This window comes from Anser anser, assembly GCF_964211835.1.
Source record: "Anser anser genome assembly, chromosome: W".
Taxonomy (NCBI): domain Eukaryota; kingdom Metazoa; phylum Chordata; class Aves; order Anseriformes; family Anatidae; genus Anser; species Anser anser.
This window is the reverse complement of record NC_139731.1, coordinates 15,583,517-15,595,648: the sequence shown is the minus strand read 5'-3', so window position 1 is coordinate 15,595,648 and position 12,132 is coordinate 15,583,517. Positions and strand designations below refer to the sequence as shown.

General features: G+C 39.1%; 1 long non-coding RNA gene across 2 annotated transcripts; it reads left to right on the top strand.

The window, feature by feature from the left end:
- Window positions 1-3,377: 3,377 nt before the first annotated feature.
- LOC310888592 lies at window positions 3,378-7,575 on the top strand. Of its 2 annotated transcripts, XR_014575961.1 has the most exons (5): window positions 3,378-4,155; window positions 5,278-5,376; window positions 5,526-5,767; window positions 6,691-6,848; window positions 7,348-7,575. It is a non-coding gene; the product is annotated as an uncharacterized lncRNA (long non-coding RNA). The 2 variants fall into 2 exon arrangements; XR_014575962.1 differs by having other exon boundaries at window positions 5,278-5,767.
- Window positions 7,576-12,132: the final 4,557 nt, after the last annotated feature.

The following is a 12,132-nucleotide window of genomic DNA, read 5'->3' as shown; positions in this document are numbered from 1 at the left end:
GACGTCGATGGAAATGATTTGGGACAGCAGGTGGGGATTTTCTTCTGTAGACCTGAAGGATTTACGAAGCATTCCGTCCTATTACCTCCTACTATTTTGTCTATTTTTCAGTTCTGAAAAATGTTTACGGCCCCAAATGGAAGCATTTCACATTTTCTCTGCCCTAAAGCTTTTTCTGTAACTGCTGCCACGTAACGCCAAGGCAGAAGAAAGGCTGGAGCCCATGAGCTGCGGCTGAGGACTTCTCCAAAGAGATTGAACCCGACTTTCTGGCAAGCTGCCCTACCTTTTTGTATGAGAAGTAGAGTATTTCAGGGCACAAAAGGATATAGAGAGAGTGTTTAAGGTAAAAATCAAACCACTGGGCTAACACCACAATTTTCTGTTCTTTTAAGAAAAAGCCTAAAAAATATTGTGTTTCCTCTCACATTGTCTCCTTTTTAGACCTCTAGATTTAGCCATGTTTTGCTTTCAATTTCAATTTTATTTCATTTTTAAAAAGATGTGTGTACTCTTCATTGCGTCTTAGTTATTTTTCCCAGCTGATTCTTCCTTTCTTCCTCCCAGCTGACATTCAGACTCACACAGATTGTAATAACGCTTTGTTATCACTCGTTAATCAGTAGTTCAGAGTCAACAGCCTGTTTTTCTTGGGTTTAGTCCTCCTGTAAGCAGCAATAACAGGGATGCAGATCTTCAGTCACACTATTACCATAGGAATAAACAAGAATAAATACACGTGGGATGTCAGAGATGGTCTTTCGGTGTCTAAACTGGATGCATTTATTTAAATATCATGAATGATTTAGCTTTCTCTAAAGAAGAAATTAATTGAAAAGTCTATTTCTTATAACAGAAAATGACTACTTACTTTTTCCTCTCTTACTGTAAGCTGTTATCATGCACATTGCCATCCCTTTCTTGGTTCTTCTTTTGCTTTTATGGAACATTTCTTAAGGAATTTTGTTCCAATAAAAAACCTTTTCACCTTTTTTTTTTTTTTAATTAAAAAAAATATTATTTAAATTTGTCTTACAGTGAGCTGTTTGATGCAGAGATCAATGGAGTAGATGTTAAGAGCTGTCATGGAATTTTTATTCAATATAATAAATCCATCATACACAAAGAATTGCCATGTAAGTGCAGCAGAATGGGGTTGATCTGGTCAGATGTGTGTCGCAGGCTTTCAGACTTTGTTAAAGTCACTAGCCCTTGTTTTATATCCACAAAACTTGTCCTCGTTCAAAAATCTCTTGTAATTTAAACTCCCAGAGCTGTTCCCTCGACTTAATTCAGCAAAGTTCTACTGAAGGACCTTTTATTTATTTATTTATTTATTTATGCATTTATTTATGCATTTATTTATGCATTTATTTATTTTCCTTTTTCCCTAGCAAAGGAGCACAGTCTGTAAGTTTGCTTTTACATTTCTATGATATCTTTGGTGTACACAGGATCCTTAACAGGTTTCAAACTAACAGGTTTCAAACTAAGACCCTACGACCACAGCAGGAGATCACCAAGCCATCAGGGAATTTTCCTCATGGATTTCGTGGCGAGTTCAGGTACTAAACTGAGATCATAACACAAGGGGAACCAGGAGATACGAAAGGACTGTAAAAGCAGGAGGCAGCTCAAGGGATCCATCGAGATGAAATGGAAATGGGGCATGGAAGAACATTTTCCACCCACAGATGCACTTTTTGGGCTAGCAAAGGAGCTCTTTACAAAAGCGCCTGGTAATTCTGGGCTGCAATCTGGTTTTCTGAGCGTCTCTGAAGGTCAAGGGATTCCCTCCAGTCTCTGAAAAACAGGTCCCAGGTGAGCTATCTCAAGGTCACTAACCAAAATCACCGATATCTCCTGGCTGATCCATGTTTCCTGCTTCGCTTTGCATTACCCTTCACCCTTTTTTCATCCGTTCTCTTTTTTTACTTTCTTTCTATTCATCATTTTCTACTCCAACATCTTTTACTCAGTCTTTAGCCTTTCCCTAGGACAGGAACCCAGCTGATTGTAATGGGAAATCAGCTCTTCAAACTTCTTTGTGCTTGTCAGGATGTGAAATAACACTTTTTTTCCTACCCTTGCCCGCGTTATGTCACTGCTGGTAGATATTTGACGTTACCCTGGTGCACAATATCACTATAAAAAATCCTATACACAGGTGTCGAAACCATCTCGACACTTCTCTGATGAAGAGAAGGAAATAACTGCAGCATCTTGCATTCTTTGGTGGTGTAACTCGTGATGGATTTTGGTATTTTAACAGCAGTCATCCCAATTCCAGAACAGAACAGAAATGGAAATGGCAAAGGGCCGTGGCTCCTCTTTAATGAGGTCGTGAATTTTCTTTCTCCAAAACGTTTGCTTAGTAATTGCATTCAAGGAAAATAAAGGAACTTTTAGACTTTGACTAACATCTGGCGACGAGAGAGAGAAAAAAAAAGCAGAATTCATTAGTGGCTAGCACTGATTAGTACTTATATATAATTTGTGCCTCCCCAAACAAATCCAGCGTTTCCTGCCTGAAGATCTTAGGCACTCGAAGACGGATTTAATTTACACGTTCATTTAAAGCTAGCCACAGTGAAGGAACCTGGTGACGAGATGCAGAAATAAGTTACGCAGCCTCACCTAGGTATTGCCACAGCCAATTTGTATACAATCTTTGGGCCCTAATATAAACAAACAAAACACTCCTTTAAAAAATAAATAAAATTCATCTCACTTTAGTCAATTCAAGCTTTCTTTATTTTTTTCTTTAATTTTTAAGTTTTTTTTAGGAATCTGAAATAGGAAAGCTGTCATTTTTTTTCCTTTTTTTTCTTTTTTTTCCCTTTTTTGAACCTTAGAACCACTCAGATTTTACGTTTCTGTACCATAGACAGAAATAATGTCTATTATTTCTATTTCTCTACTATTTCTCTATTATTCCTCACTATTGCCCAGACAATCAGTCATCACGAGCTATTCTTTGTTTCGTTCAAAGGCTCCTATGAAATACCGCACCCTCTTGCAGCGAGCATTACATAAGTCCCCTTATTATTTGCCAAGAAATTGCAACAAGCAAGGTACTCAGCTAATTAGACGTTTCTCCCTTTTGCTTTTGACATTTCCATCAACTTGAAAATTTGCAGACTAGATTACTGAGAGAATTTTAAATGAATACTGGAGTGATTAAGCAGGGAAGATGAATGCTAATGCATCTCAAACTGGGTTAGCGCCGTAATGAATTTAACATATCTGGTTTTAAAGTGGACTAATTAACAATTAAGTCTCAAGCGAAACTTATTTATATCTGTGTTAAAAAAAAAATAAATAATAAAAATACCCCAGCCCCCCACCTGCCTAGTTTGGGAGAGGGAAACTTCTCAGCCTGCTGCTTGGCAGGATGCAGCTGCCGCAGACTTTCACCTTCTCTACAGGCAGATATTTCTCCTCCCAGGGTATCCACAGGGACGTGCAAAGCCTTCCACAGCCCTTTTTCTCCCAAAATGTGTTTAGGAAAACAAGGGATAGTAAGAACATAATGACTTACAGCCTGTTACATGTGGCTTCTTTATTTTTGTTTCTTTTTTCTTCTTTTTATTTTTTTTTCATTTTTTCTTCCTTTTTTTCCTTTTTCTTTTTTTTTTTATTCCTTTTTTCCTTTTTTCTTTTCTTTCTTTTTCTTTCTTTCTTCTCCAGCTCAAGTAGAACAGAAAGGGATGGGACTGCTACTCCCTTTGGGCTAAAACATCTCTGACAGGTGAAAATTGCGGCGTCCCGAAGGGGATTAGCGCAGCATTAACTTACTTGTCAAATACAAATGTCAGGTTAATTTTGTTCCTAGCTCGATATTCAAGAAATACACGCTTTTTTTCCGAGATCACTAGAAAGGTTCCTCTGTGCATATTTTAATTACAGTGGCAATGGATCTATCTGTATCCTGGAGTGCATGTGTGTCTATGAGATTCTCTTAAATAAATATCTCGTATTCAACACCTTATTTACAGAATTTAAGGCTTGCAAGAACCACGTCAGTTCCGAGACTACCTGTATAGAAAACGCAGGCCAGAAAACGTCACCAACGAATTTTTCTCTAAGTAGATCGAGTGCTGAAAACTTCGCAGACACACTGCCGCTGCCTGGAAGCTAATGATAAGGGAAGAGGTAACCATATCTCCCTTGTCCAAGCCCAGGAAAACCCTGAAATCAGTATAAATGATGGGTTAGAAAGTAAACAGAGTAAATATGTTGTAAATTTTATTTTTTTTTCAATGCTACGATTGTGGTTTGGAGACGGGTAAAGAAATTTAGTTCAAATAAAGTGCGCCCAAGCCACCGCGTCTGGAATTTTGCTGGGATTTGTATATAGATATAGATATACTTGTATATAGATATATTCTTTTACAAATCACAGCTATTTTCATTATTTATCTGTGCATATAACCCCCTACAAATACTGTATCTGTGTAATACACATCATATGTACAATAACCTAAACATTAAGGGCGCTAGCCACATTTAATTTACTATCCGAGCAGGCGAATATTTGGGGAGTAAAAAGGAAGCTTTCAAAATGTCAGGAGAAAAGAAATTAAGGTAAAAGAGGAGAAAATGGGATCTTAGACAAATGCTGGATATCTTCTCATGTTGCAAGTAAAGCAAAGGGCTTTGGAGCTACCTAGTGTTCAGCTGATCTGAAAGGTATTTCCTACCTTATAAATGGAGGTGTTCTGATTTGGGTCAGATTTATGTAATTTACCCTTTTCAGTCCTTCGTGGGACTGTTTTAATTATAAAAGCACGTGGTGCACTTCTATAATAACCAGGCTTTCTTCCCTCAGCTAGCAACGTATTTCCTTTTTGTGTACGTTCAAGAGTTTTGTCGTTTCATTTTAAATTTCTTTTAATTAAACTAGCTCTATATGTCAGTTTGCATATGTTCTTATATCTAAGAACAGGAATTATATCAAGTTAGAAAGTAAATAAAGCAGAGAGTGCTTCCTCTGGCACTGTACATACCCCACATTACGTGTCAAAAATAAATATATCCAGGATATTCGAAATGGATTAATTGTGTCTTAGGAGGCTGCCATTTTATTTTTTCCCCTTACATGGGCTCACATACTAATAAAAATCATTTGCCATCTTTAGTCATATATTATAAATCATTTAAAACCAACTGAAAACCGCTCGACTTGTCAGATACCTACAAATGAAGATAAATGATGCAGAGAAAAGCCCCACAAGTGCTCTATTATCTGAAACTTTATGGAAATATTATTTGCAGAATTAACTAATGAAGATATGACAACTGCTGAAACCATGCTGGGTTGTTCAACTGCTCCAAAATAACAAGAAACCGCCTATTTGGAGCTTCAGCTGACCGGTATGCACATGCAAAGACAAAGGGGAAGGAAAGGTGATAAATAAAAGGCTAGAGAAGGTTGGAAGCATCCCAGCAAAGTGCCACCTGAACCAAATCCCAAAGCTGGGGCCATTACTATTCGCGTTATTAATACCATTATCCTTTCTCAGTCTTGTTTGCAGCCCAGCATTGCTCGTCAGGCCAGGAACCTGGCATCTTCTTTGTGACCTACAGCTCCTCACATCCATGACGTGTCCAGATCCTGCCAGTTATTTCTGCAGAACACCTCCCGGATCCTCGTTCGAGCCATCCTCGTCGCGTATCTCGATTACTGAAGCACCCTGCCTTTATTCGGGCCCCTTACGAAGACCATTTTTCCCTCTCCATCACCTGAACCGTCTCAAAGCTCTTGGTATTTTTCCTTCCTTGACCTGTGAAATGGGGAAAATGAGGAGGGAGGAGGAGGGAAGGGAGTTTTCCTGGGATGTAGTGGAGAGCAGCCATGCCCAGAGCCAGCAGGCAAGTCAGGATGCACCGCAGCTCCCCAGGGATCAGCATCTCTGGTAGGACTGGGCTGATTTACCTCCTTGCTGCGGGTGCAACCAATTCCTTGGTCTGGGGGCAGGAAGGAGCAGTCTGGAAATCACAGCGCACGTTTTTCTGCCATCTGCTGAAGCACTGGACGTGGCCCATGCCTGAGACTCATTCTGAGTGTTTTATTTAATAATTTTCCTACTATGTGAGGATTTACCAATTATTTCCATTGTCCTTGCATCCTTTATTCCTGTGGAAAGTTGCAACCATGTCTGGTTTTATAAATAAAAATTTATTTTCTTTCCTTTTTTTTTTTTTTTTTGTCCATCCTTGGACATGCTCAAAACAGTTTTCCCTAAGCAACTCCATTTAACTTTAAAGTTGCCCCTGCTTGGAGTGTGTGATCCGACGCTAGGTGATCTCCAGACGTCCTTCCAACATAAAATATTATATAAAATATTATATATTATATATTATAATATTATATAATTTAACTTTAGATTCTCAACAAGAAGAAAAATTTTCATGAATAGCATATCAGGTTATACTATGCATCAAAGGGATGGAGTGCCACACTTCTGTTTGATAAAATATTTGGGCATCAGATTTAAACCGTAATGCTCCAGGGCACGTTTTTGGAAAATTCTGATCAATTTTAGTTCTTAACTGATAATACTTGATAGGTCTTGACCAGGCACTGGAGCTTGTCAGTGGATTTCTGCACAATGAGAAGTGGTATATGTGCTCAAAGCCATATATATATGTATATATGTAATTATTATTAATTTTATTTTTTTGCAGGGGTGAAAGGGTGTTACTCAAATCCAGATTTTCCCCAAGGCTCCTGGATTCATTCCTTGGTTGCTATGACTGAAGTGTGGGAATTAAGGTACATCCTTATAGCCGAACAAGACTGACACCATTAGGATTTCAGACTTTTCTGCTACTGGCAAAACAATGTACGTTTGATTTTAACTTCATTCCAGCTATAACATTTGTAGAGAAAGATTTTCAAAGAAACCTAAAAATTAGGCTCTGAAAATACGCAGAATTCCATCAGAATTTATATCTGGATTATTTTGAAAATCTCAACTTAAAACATTTTTTTTTTTAAACTGCCCTACACGCTTCCTTTAATAAATAATTAAAACGTAAAACTTCATTCTTTCAGAACCACGGTTTCAAATTTGGATTTATAAAAGGGAGAACTTGGTGAAATGGCTCGTTCAACTTTCTGGCTCTGATTGTCTTTAGCACATGTCATTTCTGGGAATATTGTGCTTCTTAATGACGCATGCTATCTGCTTTACCGTCCCAGACTTTAATTCTGGGGCAGCGCTCACATTTTCAACCGATTCAGCAGAAAAAGAATCTTCTTACTGTGGAATTTTCTCAGCCAAGTTGCCTGAAGGTCACCTTGGATATCAATTAAAGAGCTCTCTCCTCTTCCTGTCTTAGGTATTCACTGGAATAATCGTGGCCCCTTGAAAAAATAACCGTAAGGAAGATTCACGGAAAGAAAAAATTGCTGTGAGCTTCTCCTCATCATTCCCTAAAGGCAGATACCAACAAGAACCTGGAATCTCTAGAGGGTGGCTCCAGAAGTTTTGGTGGAAAAAAATGACATTTCTCTGTTCCTTTGCTCACCAAAGCTAGAGATTGGTCCGTGTTTAGTGAGTGTGATGAATAAATACCTATTAAATTGGAAAGGTTTCCTCCAGCCAGCTTGGAAATCCTGAACTGTTCACTCACAGCTATTTGTATGAAAATTATTTCCTTGCTGTCCACAGCCATAAATATGGATAAGGTCAGCAATCCAAGGACATCGTAAATAATACTGAGATGTCTTATTGGTGACACCTGATTCTTGCTGATTCATTGATTTTTTTTTTTTTGTGGTTCTTTGCTTCGGTTGTCCTATTTGTGCCAAATTAGAGAAGTTCGGGGGCACTTGAGGACACTAAGTGAAAATATGTTCTTGCAGGAGGTATGGATATCGTGTCCATGCCATTTTGTCACATGGCAGTCGAATACTAAATCCATCAATCCATTGATGGTTGCACTCGATGATCTTATGGGTCTTTTCCAACGTAAATGATTTTATGACCTCTGATCGTATGACACAGCAACACGGACCAGCCTCAAACATCAGTCTGTAAGGTGACAAACTCCTGTATGCAATGACGTTTTTTTCTTAGCGTACATCAAGAACTGTATGGGAACGTTGTTGAAACATTTTCAACATCCTCATTTAACAAATAGCTAGAGGCAGATGAACCAGCTATTATCTGCCACTGAATGAAGGCTGCAAGATGAAACAAAAATAGCCTGTCGGGGTTCCAGGCGTACATTTCCTATTGTGTTTGTTCTCAGCAACAGCAGAGAAAAAACCACGGATGGCACGCTAGCCTTTTGTAATCAGCTAATGGACATCAGTAATGTATAGCCATCAGAAACCTGTCTTGAATATGCCTGGGATATGCTTGGGGAGGCAGAGCATCTTGTGTCTCAGGTCAGCAAGCATTCCTAGCCAAATCACCATTTCTGGAAACCCTGTAGGGATGGAATTTGTTGTGGATCTGAATTGCTTGATTTACGATTTATCTATCATTATTTATCAATCATTATTTTATCATTTACATTTTATCATTTTTTTTGTATCTTAGGAAAAAAAAGGCACTTGTGGATGCAAACTGAAAGGCAGGGATTTTGTTTAAATGAGAAGGCAGCTTCAAGCTCAACAGATTCTTTTTTCTTTTTTTTTTTTTTTCATACACAGCTAATTGCACGTAAACCGTCGACATTTAAGAACTGCGTTTGCAGGGCTGCTGGACCACGGGAAGATTTTTGCGCTATAAGCTGAAGCAAATCAGCTCAACTTGAGGAATCTCTGCACATAAATTATGGGTAGGTAGGGAATGGGTATGTTCATTAAACCATGTATGGGTATGTTCATTAAACCAGCTAGTGTACTATTGGAATACACACAAACCATACACACATACACACTGTGCACAGATGCTATACAATGTGATATGTCTAAATATTACACATGTTTAAGCCTCAGGCTTTATTGGCAAGTTCTGCCCTCAGGCCTCAGCTCCCTTAGGCAGAGAGAGTGTAGGAAAGGAGAGGAAGACGGAGTGAGGGGCCACTTAAATTGCATACACAGGAGTCCCTAGGTAGGTGGGAATTCACTGGAGGGTGGGCTCCAGGGGTGCTGAGCGCCGGCACAGCATTCAGCTGGGGGCTGGTTACTCGTTGCACTGCACAACCACAGAATATCCCGAGCTGGAAGGGATCCACAAGAATCCTCAAGCCCAACTCCACACAGGACCACCCAAAAACCTCTTCTTGGAGGCACACAGGGATAAAGTGACAGGGCCTGGACCACGTGTGAACAAGGGAAATGCTGACGGCGGTCTGAGCATGCTTTTTAGTCTAACAAATTACGTTTAGGAGCCTATGCTTCTGAAAGATCAGATCCCATTAATTCTATGACATAATTTAAAGCAGGTTAAAGGAAAATTAAATTTCACTGAATAATGACGTTCGGTTCTTGCATAAAAGCATCTTCATTTATGGACGGTGGATTAAGTGCATTAAGTAATCAATCCCTAGTTGATTTGCCTTAGCTTTACCTTGTGTCCCTGCGTACCTTCATTTATATTAGCAAATAGTAGCTGTCATCAGACCGGGCCAAGATGCAAATTCTGGGCGCTAAGAGGAAGCTTGGATTTTCAACTCAACCAAGCACAAACTCTTCTGCTTCTGTCTCAGCCCTGCTTTTGCATCAGCAGGTGAGCAGAGATCCATATTTCATTCTTACCTTGTCCAAGCCAATTCAGTGTCTCCGGACCTGACTGGCATGCCAAGCAACTTCTGCTTCCCATCCCCAATTGTGCCTGGTAAAAGAATTCCCCAATGCAAGGCTACGGCCGCTTTCTTGACCTAAATTCATTCAATCCGCCCCAGAAGGTCACAGATTGTATTGGCAGAGGACGTATTGTATATATTCAAAAGGAGGCTGGGATCACAGAAAAACACCGGAGATTACAGAGGTTTTTCTACGTCCTGAATAAAGATTAAGCAGCAGGTTGGTACCTCGGCGGTCGGGGACTGTAACGAAATGCAGAACAAGTTTTTTTTAAATATCACTACTGGAAGGGAACCAAATCAGACATCTGACTTTCAACGAGAAAAAAAAAACGGCCTTGTTTAAAGTCTTTTCAATATTTAATTTATCTTTTTTTTTTCCCCTTTTCTTGTACCGGCTTCAGTTCTTCAGTTGGTATTAACGTGAAAATCCTTCATTCACTTCTATTTTCTTGTGAGTTTGTTTTCTTGTTTTTTTTTTTTTTTTAATTATTTATTTTTATTTTTATTTTTACCTGGGCCAGATTCTCCCTGTGTTATGTCATTGTGATTTCAGAGTAATCAGGAGGACTCCTTCTAGATTTACACTAATTTAAATGTTATCCTAGGGAGATGCTTTTGGGTTTGCTCTCGTTTTTTTCGCCTGTAAAAGACCCTGTAAGTCTTCATGTTTTTTCTTTCATTTTGGTCTGCATCTTACTGGGCAGATCTTGAAATCCCTTTCTCCTGTGCCTAAGTGATATAATAAAAACTAATAAGCATCCACAAGGATATTTGAGGTTTTCCCTGGTGAGCCATGACAGAGAAGTTTTATTTAGAAGAGAAAGAAACTAACTAAAACAGGCTGCAGCTCTTTGAATACCTAGAATTAGTCACCTGTTTTGTTTTTTACCTGGGTAAATGACCTGATTTTCAGTCATTTGGTAGCACATAAAGCTGTCGGCACCTAAGTACATAAAGTACTAATTACCAATAATTGTATTTATAAGTACATAAAGCACCAGTTACCAATGGGCAGGTGTCTTTTTTACGTAGGCATTTGGAAATAAAAAATTAGGCTGAAATAATCCTCCTCATCATTTCATTTACAGGTGAACACCAAAAGCACCGGATGAAGGTGGTTATTTGAGCCAAAAGGGGTGATTCAGCTTGTTAACGGATTAATCCAGCTCCTTTTTAATTAGAAAGTCTTTCACCATTTCCCCCTCCGAAGCAGCTTTCCAACGGCAGGTTTATTGCAGGAGGAACCCGTCAGTGGCAGGAAGGAACTGACCATGGCACCGAACAGAATTTATCAGAGATTTCACGAGGAAAAAGTCTGCCCGTGCAATTCTAATGGGATGTACATGCAGCGGTGGGTGGACGTAAAAAATTTCAATTGATTTACATCAAATTGAATTTTGTACACACCCAGATCTAAACGCTTATCCGCTCTATCTTGGAATTTGGTACAAACAAATGTCCTCTGAAACTTGTGGTTCGTGAAGAGGTTCAGAGATGATTGACTTTTATGGGTATTGTTTTATCCTAACCAACCCTTCCGTCCCTAAATATTAATCTCAAACTTTTTTGTGTGGTTGCTGCTCAAGCGAATATTTCATTTGAAAGTCCCTTTAGCAACACGGAGAGGAATTGAGAGCTGAGCTCCCTCTTTGTGCCTAACCAACTCCTTCTGCCACAGAATCTTATTAGCAACCCCCTCGAGGAGCAGCTCTCGTTTGTCTTGGGGAGAAAAACAAAGTTCTTGTACACTCAGCGATAATGGTTTAGTTACATGCCTCATTTTATGAAGGGCATTATCTCTAATACGTGTCATTTCAGGACGACTGGAATATTCATTTGTTTTGATGGTGATAAATGAGTTGTAGAAAGTGACAAAGGTTTGCGATCGCTTTGTTGATCTAACCACGTTCCAAATCCGCTGAACTAAGAAAAAAAAAATCCGTCCAGTTTGATGAGGAAATAAAAAGAGCATAACTTGATGAGTATCTAAATGAATTTACCGAACTAAACCAGCTCAAGTGTGCAGCTTAGACAGGAGGCCACGTAAAATGTGCGATGCTTTCATTTTGCTTTCTGCTCGAATATAAGATTTGGAAGCTAAATGGCACCAAAAAAAAATAAATAAATGTCACAAATGCATGATGACCAGTGGAAAAGAGAGGGGCTTTTTGAGGGCAAACATGCCCGAACCCCTGGAGATGATTCGTTAGAAATGTGCCACGGGAGGATAACTGTAGCAGATTTTGTTCTACCTAATATTTGGCGGTCCTTAATGTATGATGAGAAGGTGGGAGATGGCATCTGATATGGCCAGGATTTTATTAGTCACTGCCTAGAACGTTTTCTTATTGTTCTTATGTTTTC